This window comes from Balaenoptera physalus (assembly GCF_965194825.1).
Source record: "Balaenoptera physalus genome assembly, chromosome: 9".
Lineage (NCBI taxonomy): Eukaryota > Metazoa > Chordata > Mammalia > Artiodactyla > Balaenopteridae > Balaenoptera > Balaenoptera physalus.
In genome coordinates, this window is record NC_138888.1 from 38,433,023 (window position 1) to 38,447,901 (window position 14,879).

The 14,879-nt window shown below is 38.8% G+C and overlaps 1 protein-coding gene across 8 annotated transcripts in view; it reads right to left on the reverse strand.

The window, feature by feature from the left end:
• The window catches only part of NKAIN2 (sodium/potassium transporting ATPase interacting 2), a gene marked incomplete at its 3' end in the record, with an annotated part of 998,865 nt that overhangs the window by 955,993 nt on the left and 27,993 nt on the right, over positions 1-14,879 (reverse strand). The window lies entirely within an intron of this gene.

The window sequence follows — 14,879 nt, forward strand, 5'->3', positions numbered from 1 at the left end:
ATTCATTTATTAAAATATCAAATTACTTTAATCCAGGTCTCTTTTTCTCAAAGATAAAAGAGAAAATTAAAAATCACTGTTGCATTCATGAAAGAAATTTTTGGCGTCTGATTTCTAAGAATAGTGCATTACGTACTTTGCTGATCTTTTCTGGGTAAACTTTTCCTCCTATTATCTGCCATTGCTTCAAAATCTTGCTTCTTCTCAAGATCCTACTAACCAGGTATAGTTGCATATGTAACTTTTTAAAATAAGCTTGTCCTCTTTCTCACATCAAAGCCAAGTTCCATCTACAAAAGGTCTCACAATTAGTACTGCTGTTTCCATGCATAAGGACTTCTTGGAAAGAATATAATGGAAGAGAGTTTTCACATCACTTTCCACAGAACAGAATGTTCCACAGTGGAATGGTAATGAAAACTATCTCAGATTTCCCCTGAGTAAGAAAAAGTGTAACACTAAAATGAATAAAACAGGGAAAAAATTCAGAAAGAAAAATGTCATAGTGTAGTAAGGACTTTAGTGTTAACTCTGAGTGATAGGGAGACCAATGAAGCATTCTGAAGGGAGGAAAGACACAAATTCTTGTTATAATACAATCAATCAGACTGCAGTGTTGAAAATGTCACATGCGTAGAAATCGAGCAAACATCCAAGAGGAGAATTGGCTTGGACCAGAGTGGTGGCAGAAGAAATGAGACACAGTTGGAATCTGGATATATTTTGAAGATGGAGCCAACATGATCTCTTGATGGATTGCATATGGGTAGAAGAGAAACAGAGTAGCCAAGGATGAGTCCCAAATGTTTGGTCTAACAACTAGAAGGGGAAAATCCCCTAGAAATGGGGATGGGAGGCTGTGGGAGTAACAGGTCTGGAAGCAAATAATAGGACACCCTCTTTGACACGTCAGGTCTAGATACACATTATTAAAAACCACTTTCCCCAAGACTACTGTAATGATGCAATATTTCTAAATGAAAAAAAATCAGGTATAAAATCAAATGTGCAATGTAACTCAAATGTTGAGATATCATGCATACCAAAAACATACTGTTTTTTTAAGTGTAAACAGTTAACACTAGTTATTTCTAGACAGTAAAACAAAATATAGGTGCTTTTTATTTTCTTCTCTATACGTACACTGAAAATAAATTCCTTTTATAATATGAATAAATATAACAATACCTCAAATATAATATTTAATATTCTCAGATCACATTCTAATGTCAGTATTTATTCACTTCCTTCTCAAGATTATTTTAAGGCACATCTTTTGGGGGGATAGAAAAATGAGTCAGATGGTCTGGTTTCTTAAGGAGCTCTTTTTTTTTTAATTTTATTGAAGTATAGTTGATTCACAATTTTGTGTTAATTTCTGCTGTATAGCAAAGTGACTCAGTTATACATATATATCCTTTTTCATATTCTTTTCCAATATGGTTTATTACAGGAGATTGGATATAGTTCCCTGTGCTCTACAGTAGGACCTTGCTGTTTATCCATCCTATATATAATAGTTTACATCTGTTAATCCCAAACCCCCAGCCCTTCCTTCCCCCACCATCCCCTTCCCCGTTGGCAACCACAAGTCTGTTCTCTATGTCTGTGAGTGTTTTTGCTTCATGGATATGTTCATTTGTGTTGTATTTTATATTCCACATATAACTGATATCATATGTTATTCGTCTTTCTGACTTACTTCACTTAGTATGGTAATCTCTAGGTCCATCCATGTTACTGCAAATGGCATTATTTCATTCTTTTTTATGGCTGAGTAATATCCCATTGTGTATATATATATGTACCACATCTTCTTTATCCATTCATCTGTTGATGGATATTTAGGTTGCTTCCATGTCTTGGCTATTGTGAAAAGTGCTGCTATGAACACAGGGATGCATGTATCTTTTCAAATTATAGCTTTGTCTGGGTATATGCCCAGGAGTGGGATTGCTGGGCCATATGGCAACTCTATTTTTAGTTTTTTTGAGGAACCTCCATACTGTTTTCCACAGTGGCTGCACCAATTTACATTTCCACCAACACTGTAAGAGGGTTCCCTTTTCTCCACACCCTCTGCAGCATTTATTATTTATAGACTTTTTTTTTCTTTATTTATTTATTTTGGCTGTGTTGGGTCTTCATTTCGTGCGAGGGCTTTCTCTAGTTGTGGCAGGCGGGGGCCACTCTTCATTGCGGTGCGCGGGCCTTTCACTATCGCGGCCCCTCCCGTTGCGGGGCACAGGCTCCAGACACGCAGGCTCAGTAGTTGTGGTTCAAGGGCCCAGTTGCTCCGCCGCATGTGGGATCTTCCCAGACCAGGGCTCGAACCCATGTCCCCTGCATTAGCAGGCAGATTCTCAACCACTGTGCCACCAGGGAAGCCCTATTTATAGACTTTTCAATGGCCATTCTGACTGGTGTGAGATGGTACCTCTCTGTAGTTTTGATTGGCATTTCTCAAATAATCAGCAATGATGAGCATCTTTTCATGTGTCTGCTGGCCATCTGTATGTCTTTCTTTGAAGAAATGTCTATTTAGGTCTTCTGCCCATTTTCTGATTGGTTTTGTTGTTGTTGTTATTGTTGTTGAATTGTAGGTGCTGTTTGTATATTTTGGAAATTAAGCACTTGTTGGTCGCATCATCTGTAGGATGTCTTTTCATTTTGTTTATGGTTTCCTTTGCTGTGCAAAAGCTTATGTTTGATTAGGTCCCATTTGTTTATTTTTGTTTTTATTTCTATTGCCTTGGAAGACTGACCTAAGAAAACATTGGTACGATTATCAGAGAATGTTTTGCCTATTTCTCTTTCAGGAGTTTTATGATGTCTTGTCTTATATTTAAGTCTTTAAGCCATTTTGAGTTTATTTTTGTGTATGGTGTAAGGGTATATTCTAGCTTCACTGATTTACATGCGGCTGTCCAACTTTCCCAGCACCACTTGCTGAAGAGACTGTCTTTTTCCCATTGTATATTCTTGCCTCCTTTGTTGAAGATAATTGTCCAAAGGTGTGTGGGTTTATTTCTGAGCTCTCTATTATGTTCCATTGATCCGTATGTCTGTTTTTGAAGGCACTCATTTTTTTAAATAAACTTTTTAGTTTAGGATAAGTTTAGATTTACAGAAAAGTTGCAAAGATATGAAAGTTCTTATACACCCTTCACCAAGCTTCCCCTAATGTTAATATCTTGTGTAATGATGGTACAGTTGTCAAAACCAAGAAATTAACATTAATACAATGCTACTAACTAAACGAACGATGCTATTAACTAAAGACTTAATTCATATTTCACCAGTTTTTCCACTAATGTGGTTTATTCTGTTCCAAGTTTTAAGTCAGAATACCCCATCACATTTAGTCACTGTGTCTTCTTAGTTTCATTTCAACCTGTAAGTTTCTTGTCTTACCTTGTTTTTCATAAACTTGGCAGTTTCAAAGACTGCTGGTCAGGTATTTTGAAGTTCCTCAGTTTGAATTTGCCTAATGTTTTCCCCATGATTAGACTGGAGTTACAAGTTTAGGGGAAGAATACCATAGAGGTGAATTGTCTTTCCCATCACATCATATCAGGGGGCACGTGATCTTAACATACCGAGAACCTCTACATTTACAATAGAAATTTCTCTACTGTAAATTTACTGTTTTTCTCTTTCCATACTTTTCTCTTTTACAAACGAGTCACTGTGTCCAGCCTACACTCACAGGGAGGGAATTAAGCTTCACATTCCAGAATGGGGAGAACCTATATATCTCATATGACATTTTTCTGTAAGAAGAATTATACCTTCACCCCATTCATTTTTTTATTCAACCATTTATTAATATGAACTCATGGATATTTATTTTATTTGTTATCATATATAATTTTATTTTGATTCTTCCAATAATATAGTAGAAATAGGGAGGACACATATTTTTATCAATATTTTACAGATGAGTATATGGTTCAATGTGTATAAATAAACACAATTCACAACAGAGATTCAGGGTGAAGAAAAACCACAGAGTGTTTGCTGAAAGGGAGCAAAATATACGACCCCAAAATATGCCTCTTTAATTTTGGAGAGCTGGGTATTTTTAAGAAACAGCAGACACAGGAGAAGCTCTGAAAACTGTGTAGAAGTTAACCTTCTGTAAGAGACATTTGCAGTTATAAGGGGAATCTCTATTTGTAAGGGTGTCTCCCTCTCTGTACCTGGAAGAAAAGGATGACTAAGTCCCTAGAAACTCTTATTAATGGAGAAGGCATTGACTTAAATCTGCATAACAACCATACCCTTGTTTACTGTGCTTTGCCTGAAAAACTTCCCTAACTGTTTCCCCCCACCCAACGTCTTTCTTTTGTCTTTAGCTGGAGATGGCATTTAAGGTAGTGACTTGGACCATTTGGGAAGTTTTCCTGTCTATCTCCCATGAATACGAACACATACATGTTCCTAACCTTGTGTTTGTTTTTCTCCTGTTAGTCTGTCTTTTATTACAGGGGATGTCTTAGCCAAGAACCTAGAAGGGTAGAGGGAAAATTATTTTTCCTCCTCCAAATTCGTAATTATGCACCTCAGAGGGAACCCCATATGGGAACCTTCGGTAGCTTGGGCGGAAAAATGAATTATAATAAAATAACACTTCAAGAGATATAGAATTTCCACAGAACTCTAGACAATAGTTGCAGGAGACAAATCACTTGTCTTATAGGGACTACATTCTTTCCATTTAAGTCAAACCTAAAAATTGGCTATGAGGTCATAACCACAAAATAAAGAATACACTCATTTATGCAATATGATGCCTACACTTACACATAAAGAGCCCCTTCCAAAATTGAAGAGTAAACCACATTTACTTTGCCTTATGTACTAGAGAAAATATCTATGAAAAAGAACAAAAAAGAAGTTACTTTTGCCATGAGCAGAAAGCACACCCAAGGACATAAGTGCCAACCTCTCTTGGGATGGACAGAAAGGCAGATAGGTAGGCTGAAGATAGATTAATCTCATCTTCTATTTATTAAAAAAGTAACAACTATGAATAGGATGCTTTAAGAACTATGTACCAAAAGTAATTACTTAGGCAGAAAACCTAAGCATGAATAAATTGGTCAGTTTGATTAACAAACATGGGAGGGTGAAAATTTAAATGCCTCTCCATTTTTATTTTAGGATTCAACAATAATAGCAACTAATTGAATAAAACTGAATACAGGGAGAAATCAGTGCAATTAGTTAATGAATTTTAAATGGAATATCATTATTTCAGTTTTCCAGTTCGAATGAAGCTACATATAACATATATTGACATTTCTTTTCTTCCTTATTCCTTCCAAACTATTATACAAACTATCTTGATATAAACAAACTATCAGTTGCCTAAGAATTTTACAACAGTCCACGAAATGTCTTAAGTAAAAGAAACAGGTTCAGGCCCAGTTCCCTATGAGTACCATGAACAAGAGGTTTCCTAACTTTACAGATGCCAACTAAAGAATGTCACTTGCCACCCTTTTCCTTAAGGACTGAGTCACTAGCCATTGTAGTCACTGACCTTCAACATACCTGGAAAAGAATTCAGGACAGAGATCAGGAATGAGGCTCTAGGAAAACTGGCAGAACAGGCATTCAGATAGCTAAATATTCTCAGGATAAAATTTTATGAACTCAATTTCGTGCATCTTCCCATACTTAGAAAAGCATTAAAATCATTAACTAAGATATCTGTGCCTTATGACTACCTAACCTTCAATCAAGATGTGTGCTTGACTGCACATACCCCTTCTCCAAAATCACATATATGCTGACCTCCCCTCTTACCTCTTTGGAACAGTTCCTCAGAGCTATCTGATAGGCTGTCTCCCAGGCTACAGTCCTCAGTAAGTCCCCAAATATAACTGAAACTCACAGCTCCCACATTGTGCATTTTTATTTCTGTCCAACACAGAAATAATGAATAATATCAGGTCATAGAGAACTTTAAGCAACACCAATATTCCATGTTCTTCAGAATAGTTCAGAGTACAAGGAATCAGATGCCGAAGGGAGTAAGTATTCTAATTATATATCTATATAGCGTAGCATTCCCTCTCAAGAAAGAAGACCTTTACATTCTAAAAGCAAAGAACAGTTTACAAGTGCTATAGTTCATTCTGAATTCCTAAACTCTGCTGAAAAGTTAAAAAAAATTTTTTTTTAATGAAAAAGGCTACCCATGCTTTTTTGTACAATACTGATTCTTTCAGAGTCAAATGATGGAAGCATACAGTCAATTCTGGAGACTGGGAAAGGTAAGTGGTCACCTTCCACATGCATGCCTTATTTACTTTGTGTATCAAAGGAAAAATGAATGGACAATGCAGGAGTATATGGATGCCAAACATCTTATTGCTATAGAAAATTTGTACTTTATAAAGAAACCCAAATTGATTAAACAAACTGAAAAAAGGATTTTTTTATTTTATTATAGGGTGCAAGAGGCATCATAGAAATGTAGTCTAAAGGCCAAGATACTAGAAATATGTGTTATAAAGACCTCACAGCCAAACATTTGATCAGAGGACTTAAGAAGCAAACTGAACACTTATTATTACCACAGTTAAAACACAGTGTGGTATCTGACCAAAAAAAACTTTTTCAAAAAGAGAAGAAGGAAGGCAGTCAAGATGGCGTACTAGGAGGACGTGGAATTCGCATCTCCTCACAACTAGGGCACCTACCAGGCACCGATGGGGGACCACGGACACCTAAGGTTGACGGGAGGAACCCCCAGCGACCGGGTAGGATGTGGGGCGCTGGGGGAGTGAAAGGGGAGGAGAAGTGGAGGCAGGACTGGACTGACACCCCTGAGGGGTGGCTGGGGGAGGGGAAGGGATCCCACACCCAAAGGGGGAAATTGGGGAACCACTGAGAGGGCAGAGAATCAAAAGGGAGCATGGCCAGGTTTCCCCTGCCCGCTTGGACCCCCAGGAACCTGCTGAGATCCCAAGCCTGATACTCTGCCCACCTAGACTCCCTCCAGCCACAGGTCCTGAGGGAATGGGAGGGAGGGAGGGGGAGCAAAAGTAAAGGCCAGACCTGCGGGACTGGCACCCCTGAGGGGTGGCTGGGGGATGGGAGGAGTTCCTACACCCAGCGGGACCCACCCACGGTTAGGGGTCCAGTGGGGATAGGGGAGACACTGGGGGAGATGGTAGGGGAGGGGTACGAGGGAACGGAAGGGAACGGGGCCAGTGCTTTCCCTGTCCACTTAGGCACTGGGGAGCCTACTGGGATCCCGGGCCTAATCCTGTGCCCTCAGAGCCTCCCTCCTGCCGTGCAGAGCCCAAGCCCCGCCCAAACACCCCCACCCAGGGCCCTCCGTCTACAATAGGAGACACCCTCCAACACGCTGGGCCTAAACCCCACCCACCCACCCTCGCCCAGGGCCTTACCTCCAAACTCTAGAACTCCACACTCCAGAGGCCCTCCCTTCCATGAGCTGCCTCTCCCCTTCCACACAGGGGACAGGCAGCCCTGCCCCATGCCTTGCCCCATGCTCAAAACACCCCCCCCCCACCCACCTAGGTCCCACCCCACCCTAAACCCTGCCCCAACCCAAGTTCCACCCCCCACCTAAACTCTGCCCCCATAACCAAGGAATTTTTTTTTCTTTTTCTTTTTTCCTCTTTTAGATTGGCTTCTGTTTTACCTTGTTGATTCACTGTTGTTGATTCTTTTATATTTTTATTTTTCCTAATAAATATTTTATTTTTCCAATTTTATTTTATTCTTTATACTTTGTTATTATTCTCTCCTTTTTGCTATTCCCCCCCTCCTTTTTTTTCTTTCTTTTGTCTGTTGTGGTTTTCCTTTACCTTGTTGAAGATGTTTCAATTATAGTTTATCTTTCCTAGTATAATTTTTATCGTTCTAATATTATTTTGTTTTTTATTCTTTGATATTGTACTGCTCCTTATTTTTCTTTCTTTCCTCCTTTCTTCTTTTCTTTTTTTTTTTTTACCACACCGCAAAGCTTTCCAGACCTTGGTTCCCAGACCAGAGGTCTGGCCTGAGCTCCTGTGGTGGGAGCTTGAATCCAAACCACTGGACTAAGAGAATCTCAGACCACAGGGAATATCAATCGGAGTGAGGCCTCCCAGAGGTCATCTCAGCACCAAGACCCAGCTCTATCCAACTGCCTGCAAACTGCAGTTCTGGACGTCTCAGGCCAAACATCCAGTAAGACAGGAATACAGCACCACCCATCAAAAAAAAAAGAAACGACAAAAAAAATACGTTACAGACGAAGGAGCAAAATAGAAACCTACAAGACCAAATAACTGAAGACGAAATAAGCAAACTACCTGAAAAAGAATTCAGAGTAATGATATTAAAGATGGTCCAAAATCTCGGACACAGAATGGAGAAAATACAAGAAATATTTAATGAGTATCTAGAGGAGCTAAACAGCAAACAAACAAGGATGAACAACACAATTACTGAAATTAAAAATACTCTAGAAAGAATCAATAACAGAATAACTGAGGCAGAAGAACAGATAAGTGAGCTGGAAGATAAAATGGTGGAAATAACTGCCAGGGAGCAGAATTAAGAAAAAAGAATGAAAAGAATTGAGGACAGTCTCAGAGACCTCTGGGACAACATTAAACGCACCAATATTTGAATTATAGGGGTCCCAGAAGAAGAATAGAAAAAGAAATTTGAAGAGATTATAGTCGAAAACTTCCCTAATATGGGAAAGGAAATAGTCAACCAAGTCCAGGAAACACAGACAGTATCATACAGGATAAACCCAAAGAGAAACACACCAAGACAAATATTAATCAAACTATCAAAAATTAAAAACAAAGAAAAAATATTAAAAGCAGCAAGGGAAAAGCAACAAATAACATACAAGGGAATCCCCATAAGGTTAACAGCTGTTCTTTCAGCCCAAACTCTGCAAGCCAGAAGGGAGTGGCAGGACATATTTAAAGTGATGAAAGGGAAAAACCTACAACCAAGATTACTTTACCCAGCAAGGATCTCATTCAGATTTGATGGAGAAATTAAAACCTTTACAGATAAGCAAAAGTTAAGAGAATTCAGCATCACAAAACTAGCTTTACGACAAATGCTAAAGGAACTTCTCTATGCAGGAAACACAAGAGAAGGAAAAGACCTACAATAACAAACCCAAAACAATTAAGAAAATGGAATAGGAACACACATATCGATAATTACCTTAAATGTAAATGGTTTAAATGCTCCAACCAAAAGACATAGACTGGCTGAATGGATACAAAAACAAGACCCGTACATATGCTGTCTAAAAGAGACCCACTTCAGACCTATGGACACATACAGACTGAAAGTGATGGGATGGAAAAAGATACTACATGCAAACGGAAATCAACAGAAAGCTGGAGTAGTAATCCTCATATAAGACAAAATAGAAAAACACATACCGTATTCTAACACATATATATGGAATCTAAAACAAACAAAATGGTTTTGATGAACCTAAGGGCAGGACAGGAATAAAGACACAGATGTAGAGAATGGACTTGAGGACATGGGGAGGGGGAAGGGGTAAGCTGGGACGAAGTGAGAGAGTGGCATGGACATATATACACTACCAAATGTAAAATAGATAGCTAGTGGGAATCAGCTGCAAAGCACAGAGAGATCGGCTCGGTGCTTTTGGACTACCTAGGGTTGGGATGGGGGGGTGGGAGGGAGACACAAGAGGGAGGGGATATGGGGATATACGTATGCATATAGCTGATTTACTTTGTTATACAGCAGAAACTAACACAACACTGTAAAGCAATTATACTGCAATAAAGATGTTAAAAAAAAAAAGACCGAAAATAAATAAATAAATAAATAAAAGAAAAAGAGAAGAAGAAGAGGAGGAGATGCAGGAGGAGGACGGTTGAGATAAAACTAAGTATTTAGACACCGGAATAATTTTTCTCAGAAATTAAAAATAAATATCTTATTGCCAGGGTGACTTTTGAGAATCATAGATTCAAAAGATTTAAATATTATATAATAAGCATATATTATACTATTTTCAGCAAGTATAATAAATATGCATATATACATATAGATATACATATTTAGGAAATGCAATTGCAAGTATATTATTTCAGGACAGATAAACGCAATACTTCAGAAAGACGCTAAAGATGTCACTATCTGTAGAATGTCCCACCACAATGGCAACATAGGTTGCTAGGAAACCCAGTGAGATGAATAACAAAAGAAAGTTTCAACCATGTAAAGATCTGATGTAAATCGCTAAGCAAAACAAATTCATTTCTGGTCTTTATGTTCTAACCTTTGCGAGATTTGCATTGTTCCATAAAGAAATCTTAAATATGCAACGTAGAAAACGCTGTAGCTATCAAAATATCAGGGATGCTCTAAATCTTAAATCAATATCTCCATACACCTGCAATGATAATGGCCATTCATCCCTCAGTTGATAACACCACCTGGTATACAAAATCACTCATTCATTCAAAAAAATTTATTAAACACTGATTACTTGTCAGGCAGTGATATAAATGCTGGAGAGAAAAAAATCGAGCAGAACACAATCCCTGCCCACTGAGAAAATAAAATCTAGTGTCAGACACAAATATTAATCCAATAATCACATAAGGAAATGTGAAAACTTAATTGTCACAAGTGCTACAAAACAGAAATACAAGTTGCTTTAAAATTGTTCAGTGGATGAAGTCGACCTGATTAGGGAGGTCAGGAAAAGCTTTCCTGAGAATGTGATACTTTACAAGGTTATCAAGGATATGTAAGTGTTAACTAGGTTAGAAAAAGAGGAAACAATTTTGAAAATAAGGCCTTAGAGCATGGAGAACACCAGAAGACAGTGTGGCTAGAAAAGAGAGAAAATCCTAACAGAAGGTAAGCCGAGGTAGAAACCAGGATAATGGTGTCCCTGTAAATTATGTTAAGGGTTTTTGTCTTTCTGCTAAGAGCAATAGGCCAGCTTTGAAGTGCTAACAGCAAGGGAGATAATGCGATTAGATATGCATTTTAAATGTTCACTTTGGCCACTGTGTAAAGAAGACAAGGCGGAGCCAGAGGACAAGTGGGGAAGATCAGTTCAGGTGAGGAGGCTGTCTACACGAGAGACATGAAACCAGTCAATATATATTTAGGAGACAAAATAAACAGGACCAGGTAATGACTGCAGATGGGATGAGGGAAGAGTCAGGGATGATTCTGGGGCTTCTGACTCCTACTTCCCTAACCTTTAAAGTTCTTTATAATCCCAGATTTGGGGTGATTAATTAAAGCAGCAAATTATAGACCCCTTTGATGAAAAATCTTAAAAAAGAGGATGTTGAGAACAACACCTGTATCTCCCGCTTATGCAGAAATGTGGCATTATTGGAAATCAGGAACACTGGAGGAGGGCCAGGGTTTATTTGTCTGTTGGCTTGATTGTTCAGTTACTTTGGGAAATTAGCTTAATTTTGGTCATGTTGAATGTGTCAGAGGTGACCAGCTGTCAGCCAAAGATTGATGCTTATTTCACAGTGGAGAATTATTGTAGGAATCAGCTGCTCAAAGACTATATTTCCCAACCCTCCCTGATCCTTTGCATCTGGCTGGGGCCACGTGCTTAGTTCTCACTAGGGGAGTACGGACAATAGTACTGGGCCACAAAGCTTAAGAAGCAGGTGTGATTTTTACCACCTCTTGGTTCCCCATCCACTGACCTCATGCAAAAGTCTACAAGCCCTAAAGGAGAGTAAAACTCCAAGTAAAAGGGAGTAGGCTTCCCTAAAAATTACCATGTAGAAGGCTGCATGCCCACCAGAAACTCTGAATTGGGCTAAGAAATCAAGTTTTATTGTGCTATGCCATTGGAATTTTGGACTACATTTGCTACAACAGCTAGCAATATCCTAACTAAAACATGGAACTTGATATACGTTGGATACTTTCATGGGAAGCTGTCAGATAGACAATTAGATACACAGATCTAGAGCTCAAGGGAGAATTCTGAACTTTAGATTTTAATTTTAGAGTCATCTGGGTAATGGTGATAATTAAAGCTGTAGGCACAGATGAGATTGCTTAAGGAGAAAATACAGTTTAGAAGGGGAGAGACCCTTAGATAGTTCAACAGTAGAGAAGACTTCTGGACAGAAATATAAAGTCATTTTCTTCTTATAGATGTATTGGTATAGTTAAATGGTTACTGGTATCCAGAAGTATCTATTCAGTGACAGTTAAGTCGCCTGTATTTACTCCATGAATATTTGTTGAGCATCTATTATAACCCAGACACAGTGTGGGGCATACAGATGCAATGCTTATCAAGTCCTCAGAAAGATCACTGTGGTAGCATGTAACAGGGGATTCGACCTGGCCAGAAAGTCAGCGGGAGTTTCATAGAGGCTCTTTTAAGCAGAGGCCTAAAGGCTTAGTAGGAGTTAGGCTGGCTACGGTGAGGGTGGGAGGGCAGGCTATTCCTGGTCTGGTACAGCATGAAGCTCCTGATAGCAAGATGCTTGAAACATTTTACGAAGTGAAACAGTGACGATGTGGTAAGGGGAGGGAGGGTAGGTGAAGAACACCAAAAGCTAAGTAGGGATGAGGTCATTCAGGAACCCCTTAGGCTCTACACTAAGGATTTTGGACTTTATCAGAAGTGATGAGACACAATTTAATGAGGGCATAGAACAATGATTCAGAACTTTGTTTCACGTTTGTGATTTGAAGTAGGCTTTTATGAGCTGTTTAACACTATAACCACCTGTTGGAGAAGGTTATCGAGGGGACATGACTGCTGGTTGACCTACAAGCTGGACCCGGGCAATCAGAGGCTCTTTACCTCCTCCCCTATGCTTGGAATGTATGCTCTGCCCACCATTCCTGCACTAGGAGCTACTTCAAGGGTACAGCCTTGAGAGAGTAATGTGCTGTTGAGATCGTCTAAATGGCACATGTGACTGAACTCCATATGGCCCCTACATAAACTCTTACAATTCTGGCGAGCGGGTACAGAGATCTATTCATCTTGTGGCTGCCCAAGACAAGCCTACTATGTAAGTCCACCTGCTCATTAAACCTGCCACCTACCAATCTAGAATGGTCTGCCTCTTTCTCTGGTTTCTCCTTGCCCTCCATGTACAGGGGCAGATTCAGACTTCAACCGGGAAACTCCCAAGGTTGCAAACCAACACCACCATATTTTATTCCCACTGGAAAACTCTTCCAGAATCCTAAACTCTTTCCTACAAGCTTTGGTTAACTTGAATCCCTTGTTATTTGAGTAATACTCAAATTTATATTCTCCTGTATAAATTATCCATAGAAATACTCTTCAGTCAGCAACACAGTGTCACTGTAGCTTCTTCAGAACTTCACCAACACAATTTGGGACCCTCCTTTATGCATCTCGATTAAGTTTAACCAATGATTTAAAATGTGTGCATTTATTCAACAAACACTGACTGGACCAAGTAATACAGGGTCAAATAAGACCTGGTGTTGCCCTCAAGAAGCTTACTGTTTTGAGGTAGAGAGAGAGAAAAGTAATGATAGGCCAGTACCATTTTTAAGTACTCATTAAGTACAAGTTTTAAGAACTCCATAAGTGCAGAGGAAGCATGGAAGCATTAGGGAAGGCTTCAGAGAGGAGATGATATTTAAGCAGGACCACAGAAAGTTAAACAGAAGTTAAGTAGATCATGCATGAGAGAGTGGCATTCCAAAGAAAGAACAAAGCAAAATCAAACAAAAAATGAAATTTCATGGCAAACATAAAGAATTAAACACTGAATTGGTAGAATGGTCTTTTAGGCCAGGCAAAGAATTTTGCATACTGATAACCCTTCATAATACGGCTCACACAGCAAATTTTAGCTCCCTTACCTTGCTTTCCTTTTTCTTTCTAACATATCACTTAACTTCTAAAATAAAACATACTTTATATATTTATCATGTTTATTTCCTATCTTCCTTACATTGCCTATTCCCTAACTTACATTAGAATGTAAGGTCCAACACCAGGAGAGTCAGTAATCTTTGTTGTGTTCATTGAAGTAACTATAACACCTAGGTCAGTACCAAGCACATAGCAGACACTAAATAAATATGTTTAAATTTAAAAAAACCATCTTTTGAGTCAGCTATCTTCAAAATGTTTTTTATCACACATACCTATCAGTTAAAACTACTTGAGTTCATATCTCACATATATATATATATATAATGGGTTTATTTATGTCTATATTCACCGCACTAATAACAATGTATACATGATAAAAGTCATACAAAACAGACATTTCCTTTAAAAAGAAATTAAAATAATTAGAAATCGAAGTTCTAACAATTTCTTCCCCTGGCCTCTCTCCATTGTGTCATCTGCATCGCAAAACATGCTGTTTCTTTAATTGCATCCCCTGCCTTGGTAAGAAATCACATTACTTCTCCATATAGCCCACTGGTCAGACCCAGTCACATGGCCTCCCCTATCTGAAAGGGACCCTGGTAAAGGGAGTTCAGTGCTACTCAGTAGTGATGCAAACCTACTGCGTGTGTAGCATCTAGTTAGGCCCATGGAGTCCTCTCTCCTTCTGTCCCCTCTTTGGGACTTGGACACAAGGGGCTCTAATTCACATAATGAAGCTCATGCTGCTTGTATAATGAATTTATGTGCTATGCATAATTAATTTCTGTCTCTGACTCAGAAGTCTCATGTCTTCCAACAGCATCCATAAAACAATAAGAGAGTAAGTCATCAGCCTGTCAAGAGGGTAAGATCAAATCCCAGACCTTACAGGATATTGACATCATCCTGCTTCTTTTGAAAGTGATAGGGAAATAGCTCCATTATGTCCACTCTTTCCTCTTGATTT